Source organism: Pseudopipra pipra, chromosome Z (genome assembly GCF_036250125.1).
Source record: "Pseudopipra pipra isolate bDixPip1 chromosome Z, bDixPip1.hap1, whole genome shotgun sequence".
NCBI lineage: Eukaryota > Metazoa > Chordata > Aves > Passeriformes > Pipridae > Pseudopipra > Pseudopipra pipra.
Window position 1 is genome coordinate 59979679 of NC_087581.1, and position 15506 is coordinate 59995184.

Below are 15506 nucleotides of genomic sequence, written 5' to 3' on the forward strand. Positions count from 1 at the left end.
TAAAAAGAGCCAAAGCTTTATTATAATCTTCCAGTATTTTTTCTAGCTAATTTTATTATTCTTCTAGCTTCTGCAATTTTTAAACATCTGGGATCAGCAGTGCCTTTTTGCACCGGCCACAGTGCTATGATACTGTTCACCCCCCTCCAATGAGCTTTGTTCAGGGATCAGCTCCTGCAAAGATGCTCACATCAGAGCAGAAAGTGAGGCAACCCAATTCACATGCAGTCTGCCTCTGCTCACACCTCTTGGGGCACCAGGTGAGGAGAGATGTGACAAGAAGCGTGACGCAGGAGGAATCTTGACTCTCTGTCTTCTTCTCTCCTGCTGCCACAGGGAGAGCCTTGAAGCAGTACTGATGCTGTGTCTTTGCATGGTACAAAGGTTCCTGCCAGCACTCTCAGAGACATATCTGCCTGGTTTTCTTCTGGGTTCCTATGGTCAACAGCTGACAGACTAGTACTTTAAGTGCTGATAGTTAATGCACTTCACACCAGGGTCTCACAACACAGCTTGGACTATACCATCAGATGTGGTAAACTGTAGGGATGAATAAATGATAACAGAGTTGAGACCACCTTTAATTCATGTGTTCTGCAGAAATTGGAGAGACAGCTGAAATAGTTGGAAACACCCTGAAAATGAGGGAAATCATCTTCAATAAAGGTCTTATGGCCTCCTGCCATATCTACTTAAAGTGTTCTGGGACACAGAAAGCAATCCCCCAGGTCGTGAAACCACTCACTTGGAGAGGAGTGACAGAATGATCTGGTCTAAAATGAGAACCTGGTACTCTTCTGAGAAATGAGCAACCTCTTCTCTGCAATACTGTAAACATTAACAGGAATTTCTCAGACATGCCATTCCTTGAGCATTATTGTTTGAAAAGTAGAGCTTGTCCAGGAGGAGAATTGGCTTCAGCACAGGCTATAAAAGTGCATCTTCACAATAGGTCATTTTTTGACTCTAAGTCATATAGCAACTAAGCCAAGCAAATTCCACGGGGTAAACATTAATTTGTTCTGTTTAATTGCTAATTTTGGTGCAGCTGTTAGGTATCAGTGTCCACCACAGCTGCTGGAGCTGGTTGCTGGTCTGAGTACTGACTAAGGAAGTCCTGACTACGCAGTTGGACCCACTTTATTCCTTTTCAAATAAGTAGAACCTAGCCTAGATCAGCAAAAACTAATCCCCTCCCAGAATAATAGGATTCTCTTTGAAGTCATTAAGATTGCAAAGGTTTATTCTATCTCCTTGTGAATTCCCACACCTCTGTAGATGCTTAGGTTTCCCTCACACCAGGGAGGTCTAGAAATTAATTGCCTTAACTTGCAAGCAGATAGTCAGACTGCTACCTCATTACCAGCTATCATTTATCTATAAGGCTGCAGACTTCCTAGGGGTCTGCATGACTCCTCACAATCTGGATGGACTGTGCACTGCTCCAGCACCATTGTTAGGGGGTTCTGACCTTCTTCTATTGAAAAACAGTGCAATTTTTATGCCTATATAGAGACTACATTTATATTCAGATCCTTTTAGCCTTGTCTTCTGCTCTCTGCTTCAGAGGAGAATACACTTATAGGTGCACATACAGGTATATGTATGCATTTGGACTTGCTGGGACTGTCTGTACCCAAGCTCTACTGATCCACTTTTCACCCAACAGGTGATAAAAGAAAAAGTCATGATGTATTTGGGAAATCTGGACTCTCAGTAGACTATAATCTCTCCCTGGATTGAAAAATCTATGGTAAATGTGAATTCTCTAGGGCAACCTCAGTCAGCCCATCACTAGTGTGTGTATGCAGTCCTGCATGCTGTGGGGCAGTATTAAAGCCCAACACTTTAACACAAAGAACACACCTCTCTCTTGCACTGATTCATTAAGATCTTACATTTGTTCTTTCCTTATTTTACCTGACTCTAAAAATAAGCCACGGAAACAGCTTCTGTGCCCCATCTTGGACCCTTTTCATTACGCCTATGGGTTTGTCTGCACCTTGTTATTCCCTGAAATAGCAACTCCAGATAATGATACTGCCTTGATATATCTATCTAAAAGCAAGGAACAGAACAAACAGCATTATATGGTCTTTGCTTGGCAACACAAAGCAGATCAAAAGGAGCCAGTTATCCATACTACTCACCTAAATATTTCTCCTCATTTTTACTCATAATATGAGTGCCCTCCTGAATGGGAAGCTCGAGACAGAACCAGCTTTCCTAGTGCATCAGCAGTTCTCATTTCTGGGCAGCAGCAGATAAACTGTAGTGAATACATGAGGGGACATTTTCCTTTTGTGGTTCTTTTGAGATTACTGATAGCATTTCAGTATTTTCCCTCTAGTACATCTCATTTTTTGCCTAATCACCTCATTACTATATCCTTCTTATTACAGGCAGGCACGAACTAGCAAGCTGCGAGAAAATATGTCCGGTTTCAAGCTATCTGCAATCAGCATCTCATCTTGAGAGATGATCCTGGTTTTTGGAGACAAATAATTGATCTGTGATTCATCCTTGTGATTTTAATAAGCCAAAATTACACCCACAGACGAAAACCCTCTTAAGAAGTAGGGTGCTTGAGACTAGGATCTATATTTTGCAGTGTGGGTTCTATTTTGACATTTAAAATATCCTTACACTAGCTTATCTGCGTAAGATAATAAGTGTCTTGGACAAGTAAAATGATACAGATAATTTGGTTTAACTTTTTACGAGTTGCTCATACATGTTCTCTGTTTCCTTGGATACTAGAGATTTCATGTCACAGTTCAGCTACACATACATTTTCTATTCCATTACAGCACCTGGAACATGAATGAAAAATCCCCAGAAATTGTTAAGACATGAACAAGACTGCAGGAGTAACCTCAAGCAGAAACATTCTCATCAGGGTCAGATAGAAGTGGATGGGTAAAGTTCATCATCTGCATAGGTTTCTTGTTGGGCCCTCTCTTCTTTTCTTGCATATGAATATTTTCTTCCCTTCCCATTCTCGGGCTGCAGTTTTTGCTTTTGACATCTACCTGACTAGCAGTTCAAAAGATAATTAATTAGACCATGTGCATAGTTCGGATTGAAGGCCAGACCAGTGCATTTCAAAACCAGATTTCATAAGCCTTTGCACACTCATAAGTGTGTGACAATAATCAGAAGTTTCACTTTCAAAGCTACACTTAGGTGTACAGGTTGATTTACTAATCTTACTATCCAGGTCACAGACAAATTCAATTTTTTTTTTGTTCACTTGTGAATATCTGCCTAGCATTTTTCAGTCATGAATATTTTTCCAGAAATGGACAGATTACTGACTAATTCCAAAGCTGTTGGTATCATTAACAGCCCAGCTGGTTTAAACAGTTTCATAAAATTTGACCAGATAACTTTTGATGAGACTTCTTTAGTCTGGATAAAAGGGTGGGGAAGACCTAGAAAAACCTGGTGAGTTCTTCTAATTTTAGATGGTGGTTTCTTTGTGTTTAGCAAACCTAGGTAGACCTTTCCCATCAATGTCCTGAGTTATTCTGAAAATTCGAACAACTTTTATCATTTACAATATCTTACAGCAACGAGTGATACAAGTTAACTGTGTATTTTGTGAGAAGCCAGCTCCTTGTGCTTGTCTGGAATCTGCCTATGAGTATTTCAGTTGATGTTCCTGAAGTTTTGTGTTGGAAGAGACCGTGACAAACAGCCAACTCCTTTAAGTCACTCAACAATTTACAGACCATTGAGTTCTGCCCCTTTCCAGTCTGCAGAGTCTTAAATTGTTCAAATTTCTATCAGAAGAAAGCTGTTCTCTAGCTTCACAAATCTTACTTTTTTTCCTCTGTAACTTCTCAATTCTTTGACTTTTTCTAAGCTATTTCAAACAAAATGCAGCATCAAAGATGCAGATATATCATAGCCAAACACAGTGGTATAATAGCATTCACTGTTTAGTCTCTCTCCACCTCTGCATTTCCAGCTTCCTTCAGAGGGAGGGGAACATGTCTGAGCTACACAGTGCCAAGGCTCTGCAGTGGTCACTGAATCAGGAAAGCAAAATGCCATTACAGGTGACACCAGAGGTTTATCTTATCTCCTTCACATCAGTGAAGGTTGGTGCTTGGTGTCAACATTGTTACTGAGAATACACCACTGGCACCTGCACACCCCTTAAGCTACCTGGGGATTTCACTAACTCTGGGAGATACTCCGAGAAGCAATCTGGCAGATTTGGAGCCCCTTTGCAATGGCAACATCTGCCTAGTGGGAAAAAAAGTCAGCATGAATCAAGTCAGTATAATGAAAGGCACTGGCAAAGCCACCTGGATTCCCAGATGTGTTCTTGCCCATGATGTAGGAAGGTGGGCTGGGAGAAACCTACCACCCACTAGGGATGGTCTTTTGTTTCCAAAAGACATCAAGGGATATTAATAGCCCATGGCTTGTGGAGTAATAGTATCCTAGGAAGTGCACTAGAAATCACTTTTTAAGTAGGCTTGCAAACTTTATTTTTATTGGATATACCACAGAAGAAGTCCTAACAAGGGTGATGACCCCTGATGCATAAGAAGACTAGGAGCTTGCGGTTGGAGAGAGTTCTTGGACTGTGAAGCCTCTTTAAGGCAGGATTATTAACTCCAATTCCCTCCCAGAAGGATGGTTTGCTTCATGACTAATGCTCAGCACAGTTAAGTGGCATAGCTAGAGTTCTTGGCAAAGCAACATATGGTGTTTTCGAGCCTTATAGATGTTTCATTTCATATGTTTCCCACTCTGTTACCTTGTGACACTCCACAGCACCGCTTTGCTATGTTTACTACTGCTGTGCTAATCCTTTATACCTTTGTTTTCAGATGTTAACTATTTACAGTATTGACAACAGAAACTCACAATACAACGATAGGCATACCTGTAAATGCACCTTTTTGGGGGTTTCTTGTAATTAAGACTCCAAACTATGTAAAAGCTTTTTGATCACAGACTCCGTCGCTGCTTTCCCTCATATTGTGCACTCATGAGTTGGGAACTCTTTGTGCAAAGCACCAAGGTCTTGGTTTTCTGCCAACTAGAAACTCAATACACGGTTTGACTGCTTGTCTTGTGTTCTTTGGAACAACAGCATTTTCATTTGCACAAGTAGCCTTTACATAAACAAGCTTGGTTCAGAAGCAGGCAGGAAGATACATACACACAGAGAGCATAAAGCCCAGCCACACCAAGCGGGTCTTACCAGTTAGTACAGCGTGTTTATTCATGGAATCACATTTGCCCTCTCTGGAAAAGCCATTGTGGTATTTTCTGCAGAGTCTAATGAACCAGTCCCAGAACAATCCTTCTGAGTCATCAGTTTCCATTTGCACAAACCTGGTGTCAAATGAAACGATAGGGAGGCAGATAATGATTAATCCAGGAAAGACACAAAACTTATCAGATTACCATTAAACAATGGTCAAATTCAGATGGAAAATGCCTCCCACCCAGCTCGTGAAAAGGAAGAGGGTAATGGACTTCTTACTACTAAAGCTCATCATCACAGCTTATTTCCTACAAATATACATTGCAATTAATTCAATTAAAAGTAATGGGAAAAAGATAGCAGGTTAAAGGTGAAATTGCCTGCCTTATTTTATCTGAAAATATCACCTCAAATCAAATCAAATTAGCATGACTGTAGGTCTAATCTATGAATTGTATGGGTAGAGAATGTGGATTGCATGTTACCTATATGAGCTAACATATGCATATCGTAGGGTGGTGAGACACTGGAACAGGTTGCCCAGAGGAGCTGTGGATATCCCACCCCTGGGAGTGCTCAAGGCTATGTTGGATGGAGCCTGGAGCAACCTGACCTAGTGGAAGGTGTCCCTCCCCATCAGCGGGGCTTGAACGAGACAGTCTTCAAGGTCCTTTCCAACCCAAACCATTCCATGATCCTATGAAAACTTATTCACATTCACAGGACTGATGGTAGAGTGAAATGGAATGTTTCAGAGAGTGACTACAGAGCGGCAAACTGCACTGTCCTGGGCTGCTGAGAATGGAAGTGGACTCACCTCAGAAGCCAGGTGCAAGTCAGGATAGTGACTGTCTCAAGCTCTAAATTCCAAATGCTGTGGCATGTAAGGAGCTGGGGTCCTCTAGAACCTCTGTAAGGGTTTGGCTGGACATGACCCCAACCCCATAGAAATCCAAGTGGTTTTCAGCCCCTCTTCTGATGAGTTTTTAATCCCTCGGGATAAAATAAAGCAAGAGAACACAATCCAGCTAAATAAAAAAAAAAATGTTAAAAAGTTACATGTTGTAATTAGTTACCCAAGACACATCTACGAATGGGAGAACAGCTGAAGAGTAAATCATAGTCAACTAAATCAAATGGAACCAAGTGTAATAAGATAGTGCTAAGATAAGTGTAATAAGATAGTTTCTGGTTCAAAATCAAACTGACCTATAACATTTGACTGCTCAAAAAAAACCCCATATGGGCCTATTTCATTCACACTATTGACTTTCTTTCTAACAACCACTTTTTTTGATTTTTGAAGTATAGAAAAAGTGTAGAGTGCTTAGTCACTGCAGTATATATTGCTGCAGTTTATTTTTCTTGATTTATATCCAAGTTTACAATGATTTGTGGGTTTAAAAAAACCCCATATCTCTTCATTTGAGTTCAATATCGAGTGTGTCAAGTCCCCACAGAAGAGACAAAAATCTAGATAATTTATCTTACTTTAAGGTGATATGAATAAATCCAGTAACTTACTTGTATTCCCCGATAACTGATCAAAGTTCTTTTTCTGTTTGGGCAATATTTTATGTCAATCACTTGTTTCACTCACTAGATAAGCTTGGTAAATGATGTGATGTGATAAAAGCAAGGTAAATTGAGCAATGATACTTGTGGGTGAACATTCTATCTGATAAACATGTTTTTGTACTGACGTAAAGCTTGTTTTCTGCAAAGCTGAGCTTTCTAGCCTAATGGTACATCATTCTCCCACCTGACAAGTCACAGGACTTTCTTCTATCCTGCCTTTTTATGTGTAAATATGGAATGCATATGTGACGCAAACAAATTCAGGAATCAAGTCAAGAGTATCATCATTTGAACCAAATGGGCCCCCTGTTTTGGCTTCAGAGTAGGAAACTTAAAATAGCAGGCCTGCAGGGAGCATAGTGATTAGCTATGTTCCCATACTAAACCATAAATGCATCTATGGTTTACTAAAAATATCAGGTGTTGGAATATTACCCTGTGATAATAATACCATAATTACAATAATGCTACCACATTAATAACAATAATAGCACATAATTATAATATTGTCATATAAATAACAGATCCTGGAAAAAAAATCAATACAAAACTGGATTGCCATAAAAAGGGAACTAACACTGACAGAATGTGTAACACATATTTGCACACACACATCCACCTCATGTGGACTTTGCCTAGCTGGTCTGTTCATTATATTAACATCATGACTAGCCTTCTCATTAATCTTTCAACTCAAAATCCCATCATTCACCCCCCCACAACTTCCCCTCTAACAAAACCCTCACAACCACAAAAACTACCCCTTGAACCCAACCATGAATTTAAGCTTCTTTGACCAATTCACAAGCCCATCCCTCTTAAGAATCCCCTAATTCTTCTTTCAATATTATTCCCTGCCCTACTACTTCCCACACCTGACAACCAATGAATTGCCAACCACCTTTCCACCCCTGAACTAAGATTCTTTCACTTAATTACAAAATTACACAAATGAGTTTTAATCCCAACATCTCTAATAACAATCCTACTGATAACTGACTTTCTAGGCCTACTATCACATACATTCACCCTCACCTCTCAATCACATTGAATGTATGTTTTTTACTGTCAAAGTCAACAGCTCTCTGGTGCACAAGTTACTGCAAGACCCTTCCCACGAGATTCCTAAACTGCCTTTATTTTGCCAGATAAGATTATCAGCCTCCCAGTCTGGCCCAAGCCATGCTCAGTAACTTCCACACTGTTTTAGAAAAAGTCCCCCTCTGGACAGAGACATAGGAAAACACATATTTTAAACCCTAAATACATGCTTGAGATTTTTTCTTGTGGCAAGTCTTCACGGTTTCCCTGTTAGCTGAGGAAGTTTCTTTTGTTTGAAAATTAGTTTTTGATTCTTTCTTTTTTTATACAAAATAAATATATCTAATGATGAGCCAACATGTAGCTACCCTGTGTAGGCCTGTGAAATGTTCTTTATGGTGCTGTATGCCTCTTCAGAACGTGTACAGATCAGACCACGGGGCAGCACCTACCAGCTTGCTCTTGTGGGCATGACCTGCGGGGCTCTCAGAGGCAAACTGTGCACTGCCAGACCTCTGTCAGCCACACAGTCAAAAGTTCTGGGCACAGCAAACAGCCAGCAAGCACCTACAGCTTTACTACCAAGAAATTTCAGAACTGGTGACTTCTTTCTATCTCTGTGACTTTTTCCCCGGCAGACAGTAATTTCACAGTATTTACATTGAAAAAGGTATTAAAGGCATATGGGAAACAAAACATATATGTCTTCTATTTTAAGTTGTAAGATGGTCACCCTTCATTATCCAAGAGACATTTCAGCACAGTCTGGAGCTTTGCAGGCAGCTCTAACAGCTGAGACTGTGTCTGTAGCACTGTCAGCTTGGCTGCATGTAATTTCAAATGTAAGTCACAAAAATGCTTTTCTAAAGAGGTGTCAACATTCAGCCCATAGAAATGTTGCAAAACTAAAGTCCCAATGCAGTTATAGTCTTAGCAATTGCAAATTTATTGGCAAGTATTTTCAGATTAATTTTAAAGTGTCCTCCCATTAAGAACAGGACAGAACAATTTGCTTCTTTGCATTTAGGTCCTGGTATCTGAAGGAAAATTTCATCTATATTTATGTTGTCTTCTCTGATTGTAATAAATGGGATATCTACACACTTTTTGTGAGGAAGTGAAATTTCCTAAGAGAAAAGTGTCATGCAATATCAGGAAAGAAATTACCATAACTATATACATTTGCATTTGCAAGTACCTTTCATTCCAAGTGGCTTTACAAATCCTAACTTTTGCTCAGGCTTAGTCTTTGCATGGGCATGTCTAAAGCTCATGCACACATTTCCAGTAGGGTCCCATGAATTTATTTGCACAGAAGGTGCAAAATCACAGGTGCCTTTAGCAAGCACTGAAAGCAAAACGGCATAAAGGAAAGCCTGCTATGAAAAGGAAGGGATTATATTATTATTGTTATTTGTCAAAGTAATGTTTTTCAAATGCTTTCCAGCTCTTATTTGTATCCAAGGCCCTGTTGGAGTAAAGCCATAAAGAGACCATCACTAAGTCCAGAGGTGCTGGATCAGGCCTTCCTATCATATTCTCCCACACCACAACATTTGAGGCACCACTTGAATAGCCCTGGCTCTTTTTTTCTTTTTGTCTCACTGGCATGACATCTGCCTATATAATCACCAGTTCTCTTCATGGTGGCAGTCTATTCATTCCCCAGCTAACATTAAACTAGCTCTAACTAACCAGAAAGAAATTAATTACTTTAACACCTCAGGCTGCAGCACCTGGGTCTTTAAGTAGGATTCCTGGCAGAAATGTGCTTGTCTGAAACATATTCTACTGCAAATGCACTGCTGTAGGTAGTAGGTCCCTCAACAGCAGGGAGGGACCCGTAGTTGGGTCTACGAGATCAACTGTGTAGAAGTCAACAAGAGAACACCAGCCAAAAAAGGTGCTGATTAAAACAGAATTAGCCTACTACATGCAGAAAATTCTGGGAGACAAGAGAAGTTAAATAGATACCCAAAAGTTAAAACTCTAATATTAGTTAGTCAAGCTGTAGGAGCACATTTGCAGCTTCCTAAGCCAGCAGAAAGGCTGAGCGGAAGCAAATCATTTTATGTCTGCTATGAACTGCACTCAATTGAAGGAAATAAAAATAATCCCTATTAACCTAATGACCTCTTTATTTGCCAAAAGTAATTTATTTTACTTAGGAAAGTCAGGTTTGGCCTCTAATATCTAACATGTTTGGCCTCTGCTGGCAAAGGTAAAATAAAAAAAAAAACAGGTAAGATAAAAGGTAAATCCTCTCCTGTTAAAGAGATCAATAAGCTAAATTTAAAGCATGCAATTCATAGCAGGAGTTATATGATGCAGAGAACAACAATGGAGACCTTTTCTGCAAATATCTGTCAGATGCCAGTAAGGGGGTACCTGACAAGCACATGTACTTAGCACATCTGCAGTCCATTTGTCAGCTTTAGAAGCTATTTTGTGTCTCCAGGTGGTCACCATCCCACGAGCAGGTTCTCACCACAATCCCAAAACAGCAGCCCTTCAACAACCTCTGGGGACAACTTCTGCATTTGTCCCGACTGGAGCTTCCAGGTCATGGTGGGCACTCTGCTGCAGGGTGGTTATTCCCCTGTGAGCTTTGGCTGTGGTTTTCCAGCAGCCTTTCCCTGTCTTATTTCCCCCTCAGGCAGCCCCTCAGAAGCTCAGTCATTACCTTAAAGGGATTTGCCACATGCAAGAGCAGAGGACAAGTCTTGTCTTCCCCTATGAACTGCCTTGCATGCCTCTCATGTCATTCTTCTGACGGGACACTGACTCCTGTGGTTGACTCATTTAATGCTTTTAACATTTTAATTGATACTTAAACATACTTTCAAACTGCAGCAGTAAAAACAAATAAAAACTAGAAAACAGAGGTCCATGTATTTGTTTAGATAATTTGAGCTGCTGCTCAGGCATTGTGATATCTGATGCATTTTAGAGCAGACATTATAGCACAATATTGATTTTTTTCTAGATACTGTGGAAGTGTGCTAAAATTCTTCCTTAAGGTAAGTTTCTGGAAGATATTTAATATATTGACAAAAGGCAAGAAAAATGAAAATGTCCTTAAGACTAATGAAAGAGACACCTTGAACAGCAGAATTAATGTTTCTCTTCCTGATTTACATTGGAATAGTCCAATTTTCTACGGACAGAACTTTAAACTGTACTTAGAAATCAAACTTGTGCCAATACTATCAAGAGTGAGAGCCCTACACATTTCTGGATTGTGTATAAAACTTCCAAAATGTGAACACGCATTCTATAGGACCAGTTCAATATTAGATTATTTGATTAATTTCTCTATCAATATTACTTATTTTTATTTTCCAGAAGACATTTAGGACTTTTTTCAGCTTAAATATTTATGTTAATCTTTATATTGGATTGTATTTTATTCAGAACATAAACACAATTATGCTCTGGTTGGCTAACCATTTAGGCAGTTATGAAGATAACAGTAGTTAAGCCCCCTAATTTCACATGCACCAAAAGTGTTTACGATCTGGTTTCTGGCTATGTCATTAATATTTTCAGAGTGTGCAGTTTTCTGGAACAGTTCTGCAAGCAATGCATAAAATTTGTAATACTGATCCACCTCTGGCTTTTAGACAATGGGCTTTTGCTCAGCTAGTTCAAATGAAAATGCAACAGTAACTGCTTTAAACCAGCTTTTCAATTATATCCACTGGGAGTACTAATGCAAATGCAGGTAAATTTATCAATATTGCTAATTACTAGCCTTTATAATAAGGGCAACACCTGCTTTAGTTCAGATGGGGAGCATTTGGCTTTGGAACAAAAGAGCCCAAGGTGGGTCTACCCTCCATGGTGCAGGGAAACTGCATAGGCAGTGTCCATGCCTCCCAGTCAGCACTCAGCAGACGGCATACACGTGTGCAGTCAGTGCGAAAATGTCCTCAGGACTGGTTGTAGCATGAGAGAAAATGGCATTTACTGAGAGAAAACAGATAGGCTCGATGATGTTTCATGAGCTCTGACAGCTCCTGCCATCTCAGGTGCTTCCCACAGAAGGTTTACCACACATCGTGAGGAATGCTTAGACATCTCAGACACCGGTCTGGGGTTTGGTCAATCAGTACAATTTTGTATCACATTTACTTGTGGATGCTGTGTTTAATGCAACATTTTTTTGGTCAGATGGAGCCTAACTCAGAAGAAGTGCATATTGAGAGCCATGGCCTGACTCACTAATTAGCACACTGACCCACACCATGACTGAAATGTTCTAAGCTTTGCTATTATAAATAAAAACCAACTGGAAGAATTTGATGTTTATATTTTGGATTAACATTAGTTCCTGTGCCTTAAGTCTCAGGAGTTGCACTGGGGTTGCACATGCACCTGTAAATTCCCTTTCCTCTAACTGCTAATTGTGACCCAAGCAGTTATCTTTCTTTTAATTTCCTTGGTCCTCTGCAACCTTTATAAACAGAGTTTTAACCTTTCTGGCACACCAGACACAGCAATATAAGGAAAGCATTCTGATAATGTACAATAAAGAGAGATAAGATAGAACTGTCAGATAAGAAATGACAGTTAAGCTTATTTTTAGAAGTGTTTAAAACCAGAACATATATATGTATCAGTAGGTTCCCACAAGAATGTGTCCTGAGGCTACCAATGAAGTACTGGGATGGGGATTGTGTAACATATTCCTCAGTACCTTGGAGTCTTAGACCACAAGTATTTGTTTTATGGGGGACCTACTCAGCCATGTCAAGTTATCTGTGCATGTACCTGGTTATGGGATTTGCACTTGGACTAGGATTTAATACTAACATACACTACAAGTGAAATGACACAGCAGACAGGCACAGGCTCAGTCTGAACTAGTGTCCCCATGGCCAAAAAACAGCTCTTATTTCCTGCAGATGGTCCAGTACTAGTGGTAGGAAGGGCAATGTCAGCACCTGCTTCTTCATCCACCCAAGTACAATCTTACCTGATAAAAGCAAAGCCATGTAAGAGCTTTAAATATGTTTTGGTCATTTCCACTTGCATATTTCTGAGAGTAAGTTGTGACAGGACACTTAAGAGTCAGATTTGAAAGGCTCAGCATTTCCATTTGACTTCATGGCTAAGGACACATCATTGTGCCTTTCCTCTTACCCTTGCAGGAGCCTTTATTAGTGCAAACACAATAGAAGCAACTGTGATGTGAAAAATAACCTGGCAGACACTCAGACCATATTGACTGCACCCATAAAGAGACTGAGGGCAGAATGGAAAGGAGAACTACAGCTTTTGGTCTGTAGGTAAACTCTGTTTCGCATGGGGGAACTCACCATGCCAGATCCCCAACAAACACAGCAGTTTCCAGATATGTAGCCTTTTACATTTCCAAATATTCTGTCCCCCAGCTGTGGGCAATGAGCAGACAGGGAATGAAAGAGACAAAATGTCAGCTCTTTGCTACCTGAGAGATGGGTACATGGGGAAAATCCTTCTGGGTCATTTTAGCTGACTTTGGGAGAAGACAAAGTGACCTCTAATGCACGGCAGGATCTAGAACACACAGGCAGGGTGTTGGAAGGATTGCTTTTGTTTTGAAGAGGCACTGAAATTCTAGTGTGGATGTGCTGCTGTGTTAATAGAGGCCTCCAACACAAAGATGCAAAGATGCTAAAGACATGCATCTCACTGCATTGTAGTTCTCCAAGCAGGGAAACTTTTCAAATCACATTACATCAGCAGTGTCAGAGCATCAGTGTGACTCACTGCACGTTCATTTGCCACAGGGGTATTCCCACATCCCAGCAAATGGTACTCATTTGAGTGCTCATTGTGTTGCTGTGACACCAGCAACAGAAAAACACCAGTTTAGAAACAAAAACCTGAGAAGGTCAACAGAGGTACAGTCAAAAAAAAAGGACAATTTGTCTCATGCACAGGAGGGGTCAGACAATTCATAGTACCCTGTCATAAACTGTAGTTATCCTCAGCATTGTAACTGGGATACTAAAGGTTCTCAATAGAGTGGCATGCTCTGATAGTGTAATCTGACTTGCAGGAATGGTCACGATCCACACGTGGTCTCCTTAAAAGAAAACATAATGGAAATAGCTCTTGACAGAAGTCAGGAGAGACAGTGTTATCAATCCTACTGGAATTCTCTAATGAATAAAATGACACTATGGGGGGGAAAAAAGAGAAATATGAACTTTGCTTGGAAATGGAGAAAATCCCCTGAGAAGTTCTGTCAGAGCATATAACAGTTTGCTTAATGGTGTAATTGTGCAGTGAAATAGTTTCCAAGGGGAATGTTGAACTTTAGGGATGTTTTCCAGCCTTCATCATGTACCAATTGATAATATGCTTCTAAATGGACTATTGTATATTCAGGGGTTTAAAATCTCAACATAGCTTCGGCTAAATATCTGTAAAAGGTGCCCATCTATATTTTGTTTGGCTTGTGTGGTAACTGCCATTTGTTTATTAATATAGCACTCACAAGTGTGTATTCACCACTTTACGAACATGTGCCTTTTGACAAGAGAAAAGCCCTGGCATCCTACAGCTCATTTTTGGTTCCTTCTCCTGTGGGTACTGAAGTACCACCCAGCCAGAAGGCAAGGAGGAAAGCAGTAGGGGCAAAAGTGGCTTTAAGCAATCTTTAGTGATGCCTTAGCTCTAGATACAACCCACCTGAGTGGAATTTGGAAGTGTCCTGTGAAGATTTATGTGGGAAGTAGGTGGTGCCTGTGATTACTATCCATGGGAAACACAGGAAAAAGTGGAAACCTGTGGTTGCTATTTTCAGCAGTGTTACAGAACAGCCTACACCAGGACACCCATTTGGCTTTGTGAGCACACTACTCTCACCAGCATTAAAACCACTTGTAATCTCAGCTTGACCTTTAGATTTTGGGTTATGCTCATATACAGATAAAACTGTCTAATTATCCTGGCCTGTCTGCTGATGAATTATTCTTGCTGCTAACAGTCTCATCTGTTTGAATTATTCTATAAATATGAAATCTACTGTACTATGTATTCTTTCCCCAATCTGACAGAAAGTTCTGTAACATATAGTTAGGCCTCTTGCATTTCTCATGCCTCTTATCTTCCAAAAGTATATATGGCAGGCTGCTTCCTCTCAGAGGTGTAATCAGCAGCATTACCCCTTCTTACAGACTTCATTAAAGGAAAAGATCTCATTGTATGACTTCCTGCATTTCCTTATCAGTGCCTGAAGCATGGCTCAGCCTGATATAAGAGCTTGTTTGTGAGGAGAAATTAAGCATGCATTCCTCACTTTCTCTGTTGTGCCCCACAATGCTGCTTTTTTTCCAAGCAAACACATTTCTGTGGATTATCTAACAGAAGACTAGTGCGACCTCCAGTCTTGTGGTCCATGTTAACAAGGTTAAGATACTATACGCACACTCCATGTGTTTGCATATGTTTGCACGGTTTTTTTCCTAAATCATGTGTTTTACAGTTGTGTCTAACAGCAGGCCCAGCACAAATGCAGATTTGATTATTTATTTGATCTTGTGTGCTCCAAAGTAGTGGTTGAACAAATGCTGACATGCAATTCTCAACACAGTTGTTCCTAAGATGTGTGGCAATGCCCCAGCACTATCCACACAAGCTCCCCAAGCACTACACACTGGATGCA

The 15506-nt window shown here is 40.2% G+C and overlaps 1 long non-coding RNA gene across 1 annotated transcript in view; it reads right to left on the reverse strand.

The window, feature by feature from the left end:
• The window catches only part of LOC135407244 (uncharacterized), a 22155-nt gene continuing 6649 nt past the window's right edge, over positions 1–15506 (reverse strand). Inside the window, exons 2-3 of the long non-coding RNA XR_010426781.1 lie at positions 5225–5358; positions 1–635 (exon numbers count right to left, since the gene is read on the reverse strand). This is a non-coding gene — a long non-coding RNA (uncharacterized LOC135407244). The remainder of the gene's footprint in view (positions 636–5224; positions 5359–15506) is intronic.